This window comes from Python bivittatus, unplaced genomic scaffold, assembly GCF_059951505.1.
Source record: "Python bivittatus isolate LINGU-HERP-01145 unplaced genomic scaffold, Pbiv_v1 ctg000400_np1212, whole genome shotgun sequence".
Lineage (NCBI taxonomy): Eukaryota > Metazoa > Chordata > Lepidosauria > Squamata > Pythonidae > Python > Python bivittatus.
The window spans coordinates 2,559,191-2,574,939 of NW_028277073.1; positions in this window are offsets into that span (position 1 = coordinate 2,559,191).

The following is a 15,749-nucleotide window of genomic DNA, read 5'->3' on the forward strand; positions in this document are numbered from 1 at the left end:
TCTTGTCCACTCTGGGCAAAGTGGTCCTCACAAATGTTCTAATGGTACTTTGTAGGGGTGCCATTGAAAGTTAGATGGCAACATCTCTCCAAGCTCTTTCTGCTTCTCAGCACTGCATAGACTGGGAGGGAGCATCATCTTGACTTCAGAAGCAAAATGTTTTGATCCAACCCTAGCTGTCTTAGGATGGGCTTTAGGGTAGAAGAAACAGGCCCCACTCCACCCAATGATCCAAAAGGTTCCAGAAATGCAATAGATCTAGCTCACCATATTTGAAAACAAAAAGCACTGTACGCATTACCATCTAAAAAGTTGGCAGTCATAAAGCTATTCAAGGCTCTCTTACACACACAAAGATCTCATTTGTGGTAATGCTCAATCTTCCATCATTAACTCAGTTTTTCTTTTAAAAATTGTTCAGAATATTTATTTACTTGTGCTCTTTGTGTGTCTATTTCATTGCCTTGTTGAATTAGCTTAAAAGGGAGATATTAAACAAATGAGGAAACATCCCAGCTCTCAGAGGAAGTGGAATCATACCTGATTTTGAATCCTGGATTCCTTCTTTTTTTTTGGGTCACCACCAGGGCAATTGAATGGCTGCCATGTTATTCTACTGATTGGGCTTTCCTTTATCAGCAAGTTCACGTGGATGGTTTATGCAAAGATTAATTGAACAGGGCAGGGCAGGGCAGGGCAGGGCAGGGCAGGGCAGGGATTCATAATTCTCTTTATGTTTAATCAGATGTAAAATTCATTGTGAGGACGTACTGCTGGATAAGCATCATCGCCCTCTATTTCATGTACTTTACAATGCAGGGCACTGGACCTGCCCTATTATTATGGATGTCAAACTGACTGCTACCAGGAACAGATTTTTAGATGAAAGGACAGCAAATGTTTAGTGATGATGGCAACGATGAGCTGAGAAGAGTTTATGGGATGTTCTGCATCAGGTACCCCTGGCTTTTGTTGTTCAGTCTTTGTTCAGTTTTGTTGCTCAGTTGCTTCCAACTCTTTGAGGCCCAACAGACATCCTACTGCCAGTAACTGCTTGTCATCTTGACTTGCCTCACATTCTTCATTTAGATTGAACTTTTACCTCTTGTTGCTCTTCTCTGGACCTCAGCAAATTTGTTGGGTAAATTTTCCTTAGTTTCTCTTGCCCTTTGCTTTCTGTCTTTCTTCAATTATTAGCAATCATTTCACCTTATTTTGCTGTTTGCATTTTGGCATATTTTTGTTTGTTTCATCTGTAATGAGTCACAGATTTCAACCCAGAGTTCTTTAGGCATGCTGTTTATCTAATCTATTCCATTAAATCTATTCTTTACCTGCATTGCATAATTATATGGAATGTTGCTGAAGCTGCACCTTGTTGGTCTGATTATTTTGTTTTCTTTAAGTTGCAATATTGCAAAAAAGACTTCATGATCTTACAATGAGCACCCAAGTCTTGTTTATGCTGACTGAACAGAGCTTCTCCATTTTTTCCAAGAAGAGTATGTAGTCAGTTTTATTTTGAGATTGTTCATCCAATGATGTCCATGTTGTCTTTTAGGTTATTGGAAGAAGGAATTTGCTACAGGCATTGACTTTTCTTCATACAACACTATTAGCTTGTCTCTTTCTTTGCTTCATATACAGAAGCCGGATTTTCTTGTTATTCTAGATGCTATATTATTTCTAACTTTAGCATCACAGTCTTCTATACTTATTTTTTGTTGGTGTTACATCAACAAGGTATTGCAAGTCACCACAGGATTGTTCTGCTTCCTCTGCATCATGGTTAAAGCATGGTTCACTATAATATTGATTGGCTTGCCTTAGACTCAAATTGAGACGGTTCTATCATTTGGGGGGCTTGTATGTGAATGCTCACTGGGACATATTTTTGTTAATACTGACCATGACTCCCTTTCTTCTATGATTTTGTTATCTACAGTAGATCTGATGCCCCTTTGAGGTGAAATGATCCATTCTATTTCAGTTTGCTGATTCCCAAAATGTCAATGTTCAGTCTCAGCCTTGTTGCTCTGATGACTTCAACTTTGCCTTAAGTCATGGTTTTGATATTCCATGAATAGCATTCATATCATTACTCACTGAAATTTCCTTTTGCATCAGAGCACAGCTGGATATCCTTTCAATTTTAATCCAGCTGCTTCATAAGTACTAGTGCTACTCACCTCTGCTGCTCCCTAGTAGTTCATTGGCTCCCTTCCAAGCTCGGGAGCAGGGCTTGCCTTCTAGTATCATGTTAATTTAGTTGTGAATGTTGATTTGTTTTCTTGGCAGAATATGCATGCATGGATTACTGCAATCACTTTATGTGGGACTGCCCTTGAAGGTGATTTAAAAGCTCCATCTGCTACCATATTCAGCTGCCCATATGTTTACCAGTCAGCACCAGTACTGCAAAATGACACTAATTTTATGGGAGCTGCATTGGATGCCATTACCTTCTGGAACCATTTCAAGGTGCTGGTTATTATTTATAAAGTCCTTTATGTCTCAGATCCTTAGTACCTGTCAGCCCTTTGACGCAGGTCAGGTCAGGTCAGGAAACAGACTCCACAAAATTTACTTGAATGTTATTGATGTAAGTGTGTGGACTTCAACTCCCAGAAATCTCATCAATGACCATGCTGGCTGAGGAATTGTGGGAGTTGAAGTCCACCCAACTGGAAATTGCTATGGCTGGGAAACAGTGATGTAGACTATAGTAACAGAATCTTGAAAGCCTGACAGTGTTTTCCTTCCCTCCCACTTCTACCAAAGAGAGTTAAAGTGGAGACAGTCAATTTCTTTCTAATGTTCTGTTCCTGCCCAGGCTTAAATCATTTTTGCTAACTGCCACCACATTCCTTCTCCAAGGTCATCTCTGTGATTATCTATAGTGCTTTCAGGACCATTTGATCCTGGTAGAATTTGCCTGTTTAGAATGTAGTGGAGGTTAAGAAATCAGGATGGTTCCTCTCTGCTGACATTTCAAAAAAGGCAGTTAAAATTGCCCTCTTTCAGAGAGACTTTGGGGTGGAAGGTGTCATTTAACTGGAGAATCTGTTTAGCTGAGAGAGTAGAGTGGCATGCAGTTGTATGGTGCTGATGATATTTAATGGCTTTATGGTATATAGTGATATTGGAATATTTTAGTTGCCTAGAATTGAGAAAATAGGTAGCATAGGTACCATGTAATAATTAAATAAATATTGTGTGGTGGGTTGCCATTTCCTTCTGCTGTGGATTGTATTTAGACTGATCCCTTATCTGTGACCTACCCATCAGGGATGACAGTTCTGGGAGTGCACCCACCCAGCAGTATAGTTCATAGCACAGTTGGGATGCCCAAGATCCTTCACCACTACAAGGTAATGATCCATGAAGGACTATAAGCTGGATCCAATCAGAGCTCAACAGTTCACAAACTAGTTCACACAGCCCATATCAGTTTTGACACATTGCTTTCCTTCATGGGAATTTGAGCCTTTAGAATGGTTCAGAGTAAATAATAAAATGAAGTAAACAATGCACTCTTCGATGGAGTAGAAAACCATAACATTGATTTTCTGCAAGCAAATCTGAGGCAGGAGTATTTGCTTGAAAATCTGTATCAACCTGCCAGCTGCCCCCAACCTTTTATTTTTTCCTAGAATACACATATGGAAACAGCATCAATATTTTAAACATAATAATTCCGTTTCCAAGAAATATGTAAGTTCCCAGGAAAATCCATGAACCAAAGATCAATTCCAGGTTAACAGCACTTAATAATGTCAACATTATTTTTATTTCATTTGCCAAGTGAAGGTTGTGAATATGCAGACATACAGTATTTTGTTAGAAATACTCAATAGCTCATGCTTTTGATCTTAAGAATTATAGACATGATCTCTCTTTTTTTAGTGGTGATTTTTACTTTCATGTATGTCCCCATGTATGTATGCATATATGTATGCAGGATGATATTCATTTATCTGTCTTAGGGATACTATTTAAGTTTGGTACAAAATAAGTTCTTTTTTTGTTAACTTCTTGTTTTCCAAACCCCCTATCTGTCATCCGTCCATCCGTCCATCCGTCCATCTATCTATCCAATTTATATAGCTTCCCATCTCACTTTTATATGACTCTATGTAGCTTCATCTTGTTTGGAGAAGCAGAGAGGAGGCAATCTATTGAAAAATCTAATATTTAAGCAAATGAAAGCAAATCTATTAGCTGATTTCAGCAAACAATAGTTTGAGTACTGTATCATTACTATCATTATTGAATTGCACTGCCTGTAAATAAATTATAATCAAAAGCAGATGATGTCTTACAGAGTTATGGGGTTTTAATGTCTCTTTGTTCTGAAATATAAATTACTTCTTGCCTGCAGTCTCAGTTGGCATTGATCAGAAAGTTTCTGTGATTTTTTTCTTTTTTACTCCATACAAAAACATTGTCAAATGCTGTCTAGATTTGAAATAGGTTTTCTTTTTTTCATTCCCAAATCATTTATTAGATATGTTAGGTATATATATCAAATGGATTGCATAAATTTAAGTTTTAAGACATTAAAACAGATTCATCTCTGTACAATGTCTCACATACAGAATGTTTGGTATAGAACTGTTAATAAGCTATGTTGTCTTTTCAGGACTTTTTAATCCTCCCCTTGTCCTGAGTTCACTCAAGAATGTTAAATGAATATCATATTCTAAACATCAATGACTTAATAGGTTAATTAAATGTAAATTGAGTCTTTTATTGAGAACTTTGCAATGTATCTACTTCCAATTGTTGGTTTTATTAATGGAGTAGCCTTGATGGTAGAAGAAAACTGTTATGTTTGGGGGGAGGGGTATTTAACTATATTAACATGTAAATATTGTTAGATGAGGGTAAATCAGGACTATTTTTAAGACTATACTGCCAGAATCATGACTCTTTATCTGTTTTAATTATTATATGATAATTTGTTTTGTACTGCAGAAACAGGTAACTTTTTAGTCTGGTCTTCAGCTTTTCATGTGAAAAGAAGAAAAATTCAGTGGTTGTCAGTTTATAAAATAGTTGCCACAGTGGGTGCAGCCAGTCACAAACACTCTTTTACCAGAAGGTAGATTGGTATCAAACCTTCTCCCTTCATGCACAGTGGATAGATAAAGAGAAAAAGCCACCCAGAGTCAATTGGAGTTGGGTGGCTCCTAAGTTGAATAAAGGAAATAAACCCTCTTGTTGTTCAACTCCATTTCATTCCTAGTACCAAGGCATGCTGTACCAAGGCATGCTTTTATGTCCCATATAAAGAAGCTCCATTTCATTCATTTTGAGTAATTGGGTATAGGATTGCAGCCTGCAATGTCAATATTTTCACATGGTAATGAGCAAGACATTAAAAGTTTAGGAATTTGGTAAGTATCTGTCTGCCAACATAAAACACTGAGAGTGATTGAAAAAGTGGAGGTGAGGAAAGGGATAATTTTCCTCTCCTCTTTCTTAAAAGTAAAGACGTATGTTTCTATATAATGTAGAGCAGTGTTTCTCAACCTTGGCAACTTTAAGATGTGTGGACTTCAGCTCCCAGAATTCCCCAGCCAGCATCATTATGCCTCCTCCCCTTGCTATGATATAATAATAATAATGACAATACAGATTTTTAAATTGTTCCTGTTGGTATTGTGTAACTGTGATTTTAAAATTACAGCAGACCTTTACATTTTTAAAAAAATTCTGGGTCCTTTCCTATGGTATAATTTAGCTCCAGCTTCAAATGTTAATTTAAATGAAAAAACATCTCATTATTTTTAGAAAACTAATAGGAAAAAAAGAGTGTTTTGCTTAATGGTCAATTCCATGTTACAGCATCATTTTCTTTTGAATAAATATGCTTCATATTCCACCATGAGTGTCAGTGATTTTAATAGGGCTTTCTATGAACTAACCATGGAAATGGTTTTGTCATTCATCATCATAATTACATCCTGAGGACTTCTGGGGGAATAATGGTGGATTGAAGATGGCTCTGTTTTTGTGGAGCTGACAGTTGGAGCAGACAAGAGGAGCTGGCAAAGGATCAGGCTCTTTGGAACCATCTCCAGACAAAGGAGATGACTGGATAACCCGCAAGTACTCCTTACAGAGGCTTCTATGAAGAGATCACAAATGACCAATCTCCAGTGGGTTGAGCACTCTGGGAGTCACAGAAAACATCGAGCCCAAGCTGGGGTTTGGAGCCTTCAAAAGGGCACTAAATTCGCATACTCCCTCTTTTAATTAACAACAGAAGCTACTTATTATCAATTTATTTGAAAAGTAAAAACCTTCTGAAGGGCAAGTTGCTGCACACCAGAAGAATTTCCTTCTATTCTTGAAGAAAGAAGATTCAAGTAAGTTTAAAGATTAGAAAACTTTTAAATTTTGAAACAGCAAAAGGGAGTTTAGAATATTGACTGTGGATAATTAAGGGGCCAGATGGTTCTGAAAGAATAGTTTTTATGGACTGTTTTAAATGTTATAAACATACAGCTGATATTGTTGGAATTAACTGTAAGAAACCTTACTGTGGGAAAGTTTGGACTCTGAAAATAACAAAAGCTAAGACTGGGCTTTGAAGATTAACTAGAAGGAACTAGAGAGCAATTAAAGGAGAAGATACTTACTAACATAATGGAGGAATACTACTTTACTATAGAAGAATTTAGGTCAGTTTGGGAACAATGTGTTCAGGACTTATTTTCAAAATTTTCTGATACTTTCAAAAAGGAGCCAACAGAGGTTATGGAAGAAGAAGAAAAGATTCTATTGGATAAAACAGAGGCTGAGGATGATTTGAATAGGGATCCTAAAATGGACTTTAAAAACTGCCAGACTATAAAAGAGATGTGGAAGACATTGAAAAAGATGTTGCAGATTTGAAAAGGGACTTAAAAATGTTTGACTACAGGAGTGACATGGAGAAAGAAGCTGCACTGGACCTACAAATTTATGCTGGTTGATGTCTTAACAATATAAGGGGATATTCAGATTATAAATCAGAAGAATGACTGAGAGTTATGATATTTTGGATCCACAGAAGGGAAATATTAAATTTGTGAAGTTGTTCCTGAATATAGATAGGGAGAAGATGATAAGAGATCATCATGTGGGACTTTATTTGAAGAAGCCCCTGAAGATCAAGCCTCTTAAAAAGAAGTGAAAGGAATTCAAAGTTGAGTTATTTGATCAAATTGTATAAGTTGCGATTTTGAGTTGTTATTATTGGAATCTTTTTTTATTATTATTCTTTTAACAGGACTGTAAGATGAGGATTTAAAGATTTTTTCATATGGGGATAAACTTTCTATGTCCTATTTGTCAGAGGAAGTTATAGGTTAAAATGTAAAAGGGATCTACTTGATTTAGTTTAAGATATATATTGGTATTTTATAGGGATAAACCTTTTATGTTTTATTTATTAGTGAAAGTTATAAGTGAAAATCTATAATGGATTATTTGTCTAAGGTTAAAATATATAGGTTAGTATTACTGGTACTCAATGCTTTTGCTAAGTATGATTGATTGATGATTTTTTTTTTAATAATTTGGCTATTGTTAAGAGATGAGAAATGGGTAGAAGAGGTTTTTTTACCCCCAGTAAAACTAGCGCAGGTGTTAAGTTACTGCAAATGTTTATACTTGTTTGGAGAGAGGAGGGACTCACTTTTTATATGTCTTTCTTTCCTTTTCTCTCTTTCTTTTTCTTTTTCTGACTCTTTTTCTTTTTGGCTTGTATATCTTTTTTAGTTCTACATTAGGTTTTATCTATGTAAACCTTTAATAAAAATAACTATTAAAAAAAGAATTACATCCCCATTTCTAGCTTCAGATGCTTTCATTTTACTCCATTTTATTTCTTGTAGACCACAGCAGTGTGTAAAAGAAACAGTGGAACAACTTCTATTCCCAATTTTTAGGTTATGTAGTTTAAAAATCAACTGTAAGTCTTCAAGATTTGCCCTTTGTTACGCTACTGCAAATCTAGTCTCTTCTTGTGGGCTTTTTCTGAGTATTTGCTTACCTTATATAGGTTCATGGTGGCCCTTTTCCCATATTCAATGCTCCTTCTGCAGAAACTGCACTGGCAATCATGCCGTTGGAGGGAGGTGAACTGCCAGGATTCCATATACAGACATACATTTGCATTCTTGGTCCCCCCCGCCAATCAGCCAACGTATTTCAACACAAAGACGGAATAAAATCAATGGATATTCATTTGGCATCTACTTTCACTTAGCTCTGTTCTTTGACTTATTCACTTCCTTATTATTTTTCTCTGGAATGTAGCATGGGAAAGTGGAGAGAGAATAATTATGAGAAAGGAAGGGGAGAAATACTGAACTTCTGCAAGTCATATTAAATTGCTTGTATATTTCATCTATTTGATTTAGATCCCACCTTTCATTCAAGAGATCAAAGTGTCAGACATAATGCTCACTACTCCTGTTTTTTCCTACTTTAACAATCCCATGAGGTTGGTTGGGCTGAAAGAGGATTTTTCTGACTGCAGCCTTAAGCTGTATAAACCAGCTTAAGAAATCCCTTCCCAGAGTTCAACCCTTTCCTCTGCTTTGGCTGCAGTGATGTCCTGTCTGGACCACATTTCCCACAATCCTTGCCTGGTAGATTTCCCTTCTTCTTTACTACTCCTGACCAGACAGTGATTACTTTCAGGTAGTTCAGATAAGACTGTAATATTTTGGGCTAATCCTTTGCATTCACCTTTAGTTTTCTACAAGACAGAACCTAAACATGTGGCTCAGGGTCTGGTCCTCCTTGCAAACTGATTAGAAGGGAGCTGAACAAATACTACAGAATGCAGATATCCTACATGCTAGTGATTTTAATGCCAGAATTGGCAAAGATATCAGCAGCTATACTAGGAAGATACAGTTCAGCTCAGAGGTTGAATGGTGCTTGCTCTGGTCTTCAACGGACAAAATACTAAATAAACAAGCGTGGAAGGGGGTTGGTCTCAGCTTAATTAAAATATATATATATATATATATATATATATATATATATATGAGAGGAAATTTTGGGAACAGATGGCTAATAGTATTTCCACTACAGCATCATGCCCCATGCATGCATCTCAGCTCACCAGACCCAATATTTTCCCTCTTTGTATAACTGCTCATATGCTGAGCCATTAGTAGCCTCTATTGAATCAAGCATATAATCAGGAAGGCCAGCTGTTTCAAACTCTGAGTGTAAGAAGCTGATTTCAGCCTTGGTCCTTGAAAAAGCCCCTGGGGAGGATATAATAACTCCACAGATATATAAGATGAACAATTTCTGGTGAGCTCCTATCCTGACTAGTCTTTTCTCAGGAATAGATAAAACATGCATTGTACCTCCAATCCTACTAATTACTGCTCAGTTAGTCTGCTAGGCAGCTCGCCTTTATACCCAATGTCTTTTGAATAAATTAGAAGACTGGGAGGAACAAACAAAACTTTTCCATCTGGAACAGGAAGGATTTCTTAAAGAACATAGCACAGTAGATCACTGTGTCACTCTGATGGCTCTCATTTAGAAATATATACCAAGAGACATACAAAACAACTTTATATCACCTTCATTTATCTTGCCTCTGCTTTTGATTCAATTGACAAGCCTGATGATGGGAGAAACCTGCAAGGACAAACATTGATAGCCACCTTCTCAGACTAATAATTGACCTACATATGGATATCATGGCCAGAGACAGGGGTCTCTGTCAGAGTCTATCTCTTTGGAAAAATGAGTCAGACAAGGCTGTTTGCACCTGTCTTAATTAATATTAATAATATTGTAAAGGCCCTGGGATCTCAAAGCTTCTCTCCCCCTAATTTGGTGGACAGAAAATTTCAGTTTTAATGTATGCTAATAACATGGCTCTGATTTCCTGTATCAAGATTGGCCTTAAAAAATTAGCCAAGGGAAAAACTGAGGATAAATTAGATAGTGGTCTTTGGTAGAAGCAATGTTAAACATAAATGAATAGTCAGCACCCACCAAATAGAGCAATGCACCTCTTTTAAATACTTAGGCACCACCTTTCATAAGTCCCTTGTATAGAAAACATATTTAACCACCATTTTGGCAACTGCCTAATGCACAGTGGGGGCTATTCTGAAGTTTTTCTATTCTAAGGGAGGGCAGCAGGACTTACCCTACCCGTAAAATATTCCAGGGTAAGGTGATAGTCCAGATGCTGTATAGGGCTGACATTTGGGGGTGGGATGAGAAGGTTATTGCCCAATTGGAAGTAGTCCAAAACAACTTCATAAGGAAGATCACAATAACAAACTAGAAAGCTTTCAAAAATCCCACCTGCCAAACTTTCTTTTGTTCATTAAACAACTGGGAATCAATGGACCAAACATTTGTTGCCTGTTCTTCAAATGTATTCCCTACCGTCTTTGGGGAAAACTCAGCTCTTGGAACTGAGACAATATTAAAGATAGGCTTTTTGAAAGGTTTGCTTTGTATAGTACAGACGCTTCTATAGTACAGACATCCAAATTTTCATCTTGTTTTCATCACTGTGAAAAGCATAGAAGCCTTTCCAGTATCTGATTAATATTACCAGGGTCCCACTGAGAAGGGCTTTTACACCTCTTTGCTTGCAGACCATGCCTTTAGATATCTTGAGGAGAGATTTTGTAAGTGCCCTGTTGAACTGTATTGCTGTCCCCGTGGTGCTGGCCAAATGGAGGACATTATTCACTACATCCTCCACTACCCCATTTACGATGAGACTAGGAACAAATTACTGATGGCAGGTGAATTCAAAGGCTCGGACCATGAACAGTTGAATGATCTTCTTGCAGATGTGTTTCCAACTGTAAATAGTCCGGTTGCTGCTTTTGCTTTGTTGCTACCTAAACTTAGAAAGAAAATTTGAAGTTCTTAACTGTAGCCCTGGTTTTATCTTGATCCAAATATACAGAATCTAGCATTCTTTTCTTTACTATTACTTTGTTTTGTTGTATTTTATGCTTTGTTACATTGTTATGACCTATGGTTACAACAATAACACTTATTTGGTTACTGCTCCTGGAGCAGTTAAAAAAAGGCGGTGGGGGAGAAAGACTACCACATTTTTCCTCTTATTTGGACTCCAATGAGAGAGTGGAACAATTCATGTCAGTTTCAACTGGCTAAACGCATACACATAAACACACACACACATACACACACACACGTTCATCTTTCACAGTTCCACTGTTCTATGGATGGATGTTAAAAAGAAATAATTTCATTATAGCATTATTTCACTGCTCCATCAGTGAACTTGTAACCAAAAAGAGGGAAAGAGAGAGGGAGAGGATACATAGCAAAAAAAGATAGGTGGGAGTTCCCTTCCTGGGTGCAGGTGATGATGATGATGTCATGCATCATCAAGAAATGCCCTCAAGAAATGATCGGTGACCCATATTTGCATGGGACTAAGCTGGTGATTTAGATTAGCCTATACACCAAGCCCAGAAGGATCCAAAGGTTTCTTTTGTTCTCAACAAGGAGAATTCTGACTTTTTTTTTTTTAAGTTTTTATTCAAAAAGTAAAGATCAGTTCATCAGCCTTGTACAGAGCTAAGTCAAAGTACACCATGTTCCTATGTTCATTTATCAGAAGCAAGCCTTACTGTGTTCAATGGACTTTACTTTCAGTTTTGTGCATAGAATTATTATTCTAATACTGACTTCCTTGAGTGACTAGGGCTATTGTTGCAAACCCCAAGACTTTCTCATCTGATCTTTGTACTTTTACTTTTAAATTGTACCGTAAATATCAGAGGCATTTAAACTAGCACTTATCATAGGGAAAAGGTTACCTTCTTTGTCACCTCTGAGCCTGCACAGATGCAACCATTTCTTTTGTGAAAGAGAACTGGGAACTGGGGATTTAGTCTGAAAAGTTAATTGCAAAATAAAGTTTGTGATTGACAAGCAAAAAAAGATACTGGCTGCAATAAGGAGACCCCCACACACTGTGACCATTGCAACAACATCCTCACATCTGATATGTCTGTAGATTGCAAATGAGTAATTTTTTCACAAAGAGTTTAATCGCTTTTTTCCTTATATTGAGAGTTGTGGGTTAATGTGGCTATAACTAATTCCTGTATCCAAAATAATAAATGTATTGTAATTAGATGCAGCAATCTAAATCCTCATGTATATTGGATAATTAATGAAATGTGCAAGGATCCTATGACTGGTAGGCTACTGTTTATGTAAAAGTACCCAACATAGTTGGAGAGAGCTATGTTAATCACATTATAATTTCCTGAGTAATTATAAACAAATTTAAAATAGTGCAAGAGCTAATGATGTGATAAACATCATGTCTCCTTTGGTTCTTCATTGAGCAACCTTGACTTTATTATACAATATTATAAGCAGATAAGATTTTTCTAAAATTAAATGTGTCAGAGATTTGTTTTCCCTTTTCCTGTTTCAAAGGCTGTACAATACATGCATCTCTGTATGGGTTGCTTCTGACATGCATACACAGGGCAAAAGAATATATAAAAAGAACATCTGACATACATACACAGGGCAAAGGAATGAATATAAATCTCAAAGCATGATTGAGTCGATTGGGGTTGTTAGGTGTGTGTGGTAAAACAAAAAAGTTAGATAAAAAAAATTAATGGGTGCTGAATAAATGTGGATTCAATACAAACATGAGTGACCGTTATAGAAATACATTGAAGAAGTTTGATCACATAGAGAGGAAGAATGAGAATTAAACTGACAAACAATATAGAAAGGAGGAATGAATGGGTCAAGAGGAAAAGAAGACCAAGAAAAGTATGATTAGATGGAGTTGATGAGTTCTCCAAAAAGCAAGAGGTGACAATTTTATAGAAAAAAGGATAATGTACAGTATAAAGCAATGTGTGGACAAGGTGAAAGCTGTAATGGTCTCCAAGAAGAGAAAGGTATGAAGAGGAATAGTGAATAGTGTCATTATAGACAAAATTTAGATATATTTGCTTTTCCTTTCCTGCATTTAATTTTTTTTAGCTTGATATTTTCCCCCTTTTGAGCTTTGCATGATTTTATTTATCTTAAAAGGGAATAGAAGAAGAAAAAGATGACTTCTATGACACTTCAACCTAAATGACTCCATGGCTTACAGAGTACCATAATGCAACAAAACAAACCCAAAACAGCAATAAAATGATACAAAAGTTATAATCAAAAATATCACAATGTTACCCATAGTGCCCTTCTTTCTCCCTTGGACAAGCATACTAATAATTCTGAAATCCTTGGTGCTCTTTGAGCTTGGTTGTTTGCTTGCAAACATTTCATTACCAACTAGGTAACATCATCAGTGTGAGTAAGTGTGGGGTTTGCTCCCTGTTTATATACAGTAGCTTGCCCTGCCAGTTTTGGTGGGCGGGGGGTGGTTTTCTCCTTGGTAGTTCCTTGATTAGGGTATTGTTTTCTGCTTGATTGTTTGTCTGGTGTTAATCCCTCCTTATCTGGGTGTTGGCTGCTGGAAAGGATGTGTTCTGGTCTTTTTGTTTCCTTCTTAGCTTTTTTATTGTCTGTTTTGAATACTGTGTAATCTGATTTATCTCTATGTGTCTATTGATGATTGATTTTTCTGAATGCCAAGCTTCCAGCAATTCCCTAGCATTTTTGGATTTAGCTTGGTCTGAGATGTTCACAGTTTCTCAGTTGAAACTAATTTTCATTTTATCTTCTGACTGCTAGTTGGTGTTCATGGATGCGCTCTGCTAGTCTTCTGCCTGCCATATAGTGGCTGTTACAGTTCTTAAGGAGAAGAGAAGATTGTGGGAAGATATGTTAGCTGTCTTCAAATATCAAAAGAGTTGTCCTGCAGATAACAGATGGACTTGTTCAATGTTGTTCCAGAATACAAGGCAAGAAATAATGGGTTTAAATTACAAGATAATATATTGTAGTTGGACCTCAGGAAGACTTTCCTAATAATTAGGGTTTGTTTGTTTGTTTGTTTGTTTTTGAGGATTTGTAAAAAAAAAAACTGCCTTGAGAGGTGGTGGGCTCTCTTTCACTGGAAGTATTTATTGGACAGCCATCCATCAAAGATACCATAACCATGGAATGCTGCATTGGGCAAGAGGTTAGACTAAATAATCTCCAAGACCCCTTCCAATTTACCTTTTGTGAATCTATGATATGCAGTCTTGGACATGCATGGCACGTGACCACACTGTACCAGATGCAGAATGTCTGACCTTCAGTGTGTCCCATGAAATTCTTGGTTAAATTCACCGTAAGTCCATAATACTTGACTTCCAAAGCCTGCTTCTTGTATAGATATAAATTATGAAATGGATGCAGGTGGCTCTCTGGACCCATTGTTATGTAATTTTCAACCAGCATAAGGAACTCCTTTGTTTCTTGGTGGACAATCTGTTCAGGAAATTGGATGGGCACAGTCTTGTAATAATTCTCCATGACTGACTTGAAAAGACAGTTGCAACCCTCCGTTTCTTGTTTCACACCTACTACATTTTAGGACTCTAACGTTTATATGTTCTGCAACATAGACGATGTTCTCTTCCATGAAAGCATGAGCAGAAGTCTAAGTGAGATTATAAGAATAAACTCAATTACCTGTAACAAAGTTCAAAAATAAATAATACACAATCTGAATGTCAAGCACTCACAGGAATGCTTGCTGATGAATGAGGAATCTGAGATATGGATGACATGACATCAGCACAAGATGACAACCAGAAATTAATATAATTATGAGGGTAACAGAAACATTTATGATTCATTCAATAGTTTATTGGACCATTGTAACTCTTGTCAGCTGAGGGCTGACTAGCTGTTCATTCACAACAATACTGTCTTGAATCATAATGGTATACTAATATTGCAAAATATACCTTCAATTTATTGGAAGATATTGCTTTTCCAGATTAAATGTTTGAGTTGATTAATATTTATGCCCTGAGTGTTTATATTCAGTTCTCTGTACTATGAATCTTTTGTAATATAGGAGGTAGCCTAGAATAAATGAACAGTCTGATAATTGGTTTGAAGATTTTATCATTTTTTGTGCTGAAGAAGGAAGAAAAGGTAGAACCACCAAGCAGAACTGTTACATTTATTTCTAATTCCCAGTGTAGTCCTAGATATTAAAACATGGGATTTCTAAGAAAAGACATCACAATATGCCATTCCTGCAGGTAAGAAGAATAGAGTCCTCATATTCAAGGTTGGTAAGAGAAACAGCAAGAATGTGCAGGGTCATCTTCCAAGTGCAAACCAGCAAGAATATTGGGGGACCCAGACAGAAAGAAATGAGATATGCAGAGGATATTTGAGATGAAATAGCTAGAATTGACAACCCAGAAGCAAGAGTGAGTATGTCAGCTGGAGCTCACAAAATTAAAAGGGCAAATCTCTGGTGCCAAGGGGTCAGCTGTGGCTCCTTACATTCCTGTTGTCCTTAGATGAATAGAAGAAGAACAGTCACCTGGAGGTGCCAGGCCAGTAGGTGAGAGAAGAAATGGTCGACGCTTCAGCGGTTCGAGTCCAGCCTTCGCGTTAGCAGGGTGAGCTCCTGTTTCCTCCCCAGTTCCTGTAAACCCAACAGTTCGAAAACTCACGTGAGTAAATAAATGGTTACTCTCACTCCGGTGGGAGGAAAAATGCTGGCGGCGCCTTGCAAAAAAGGAGTTGGGAGCAGTTGCCGGTAAGCGCGAAAAACCGTGCGCGCCCAA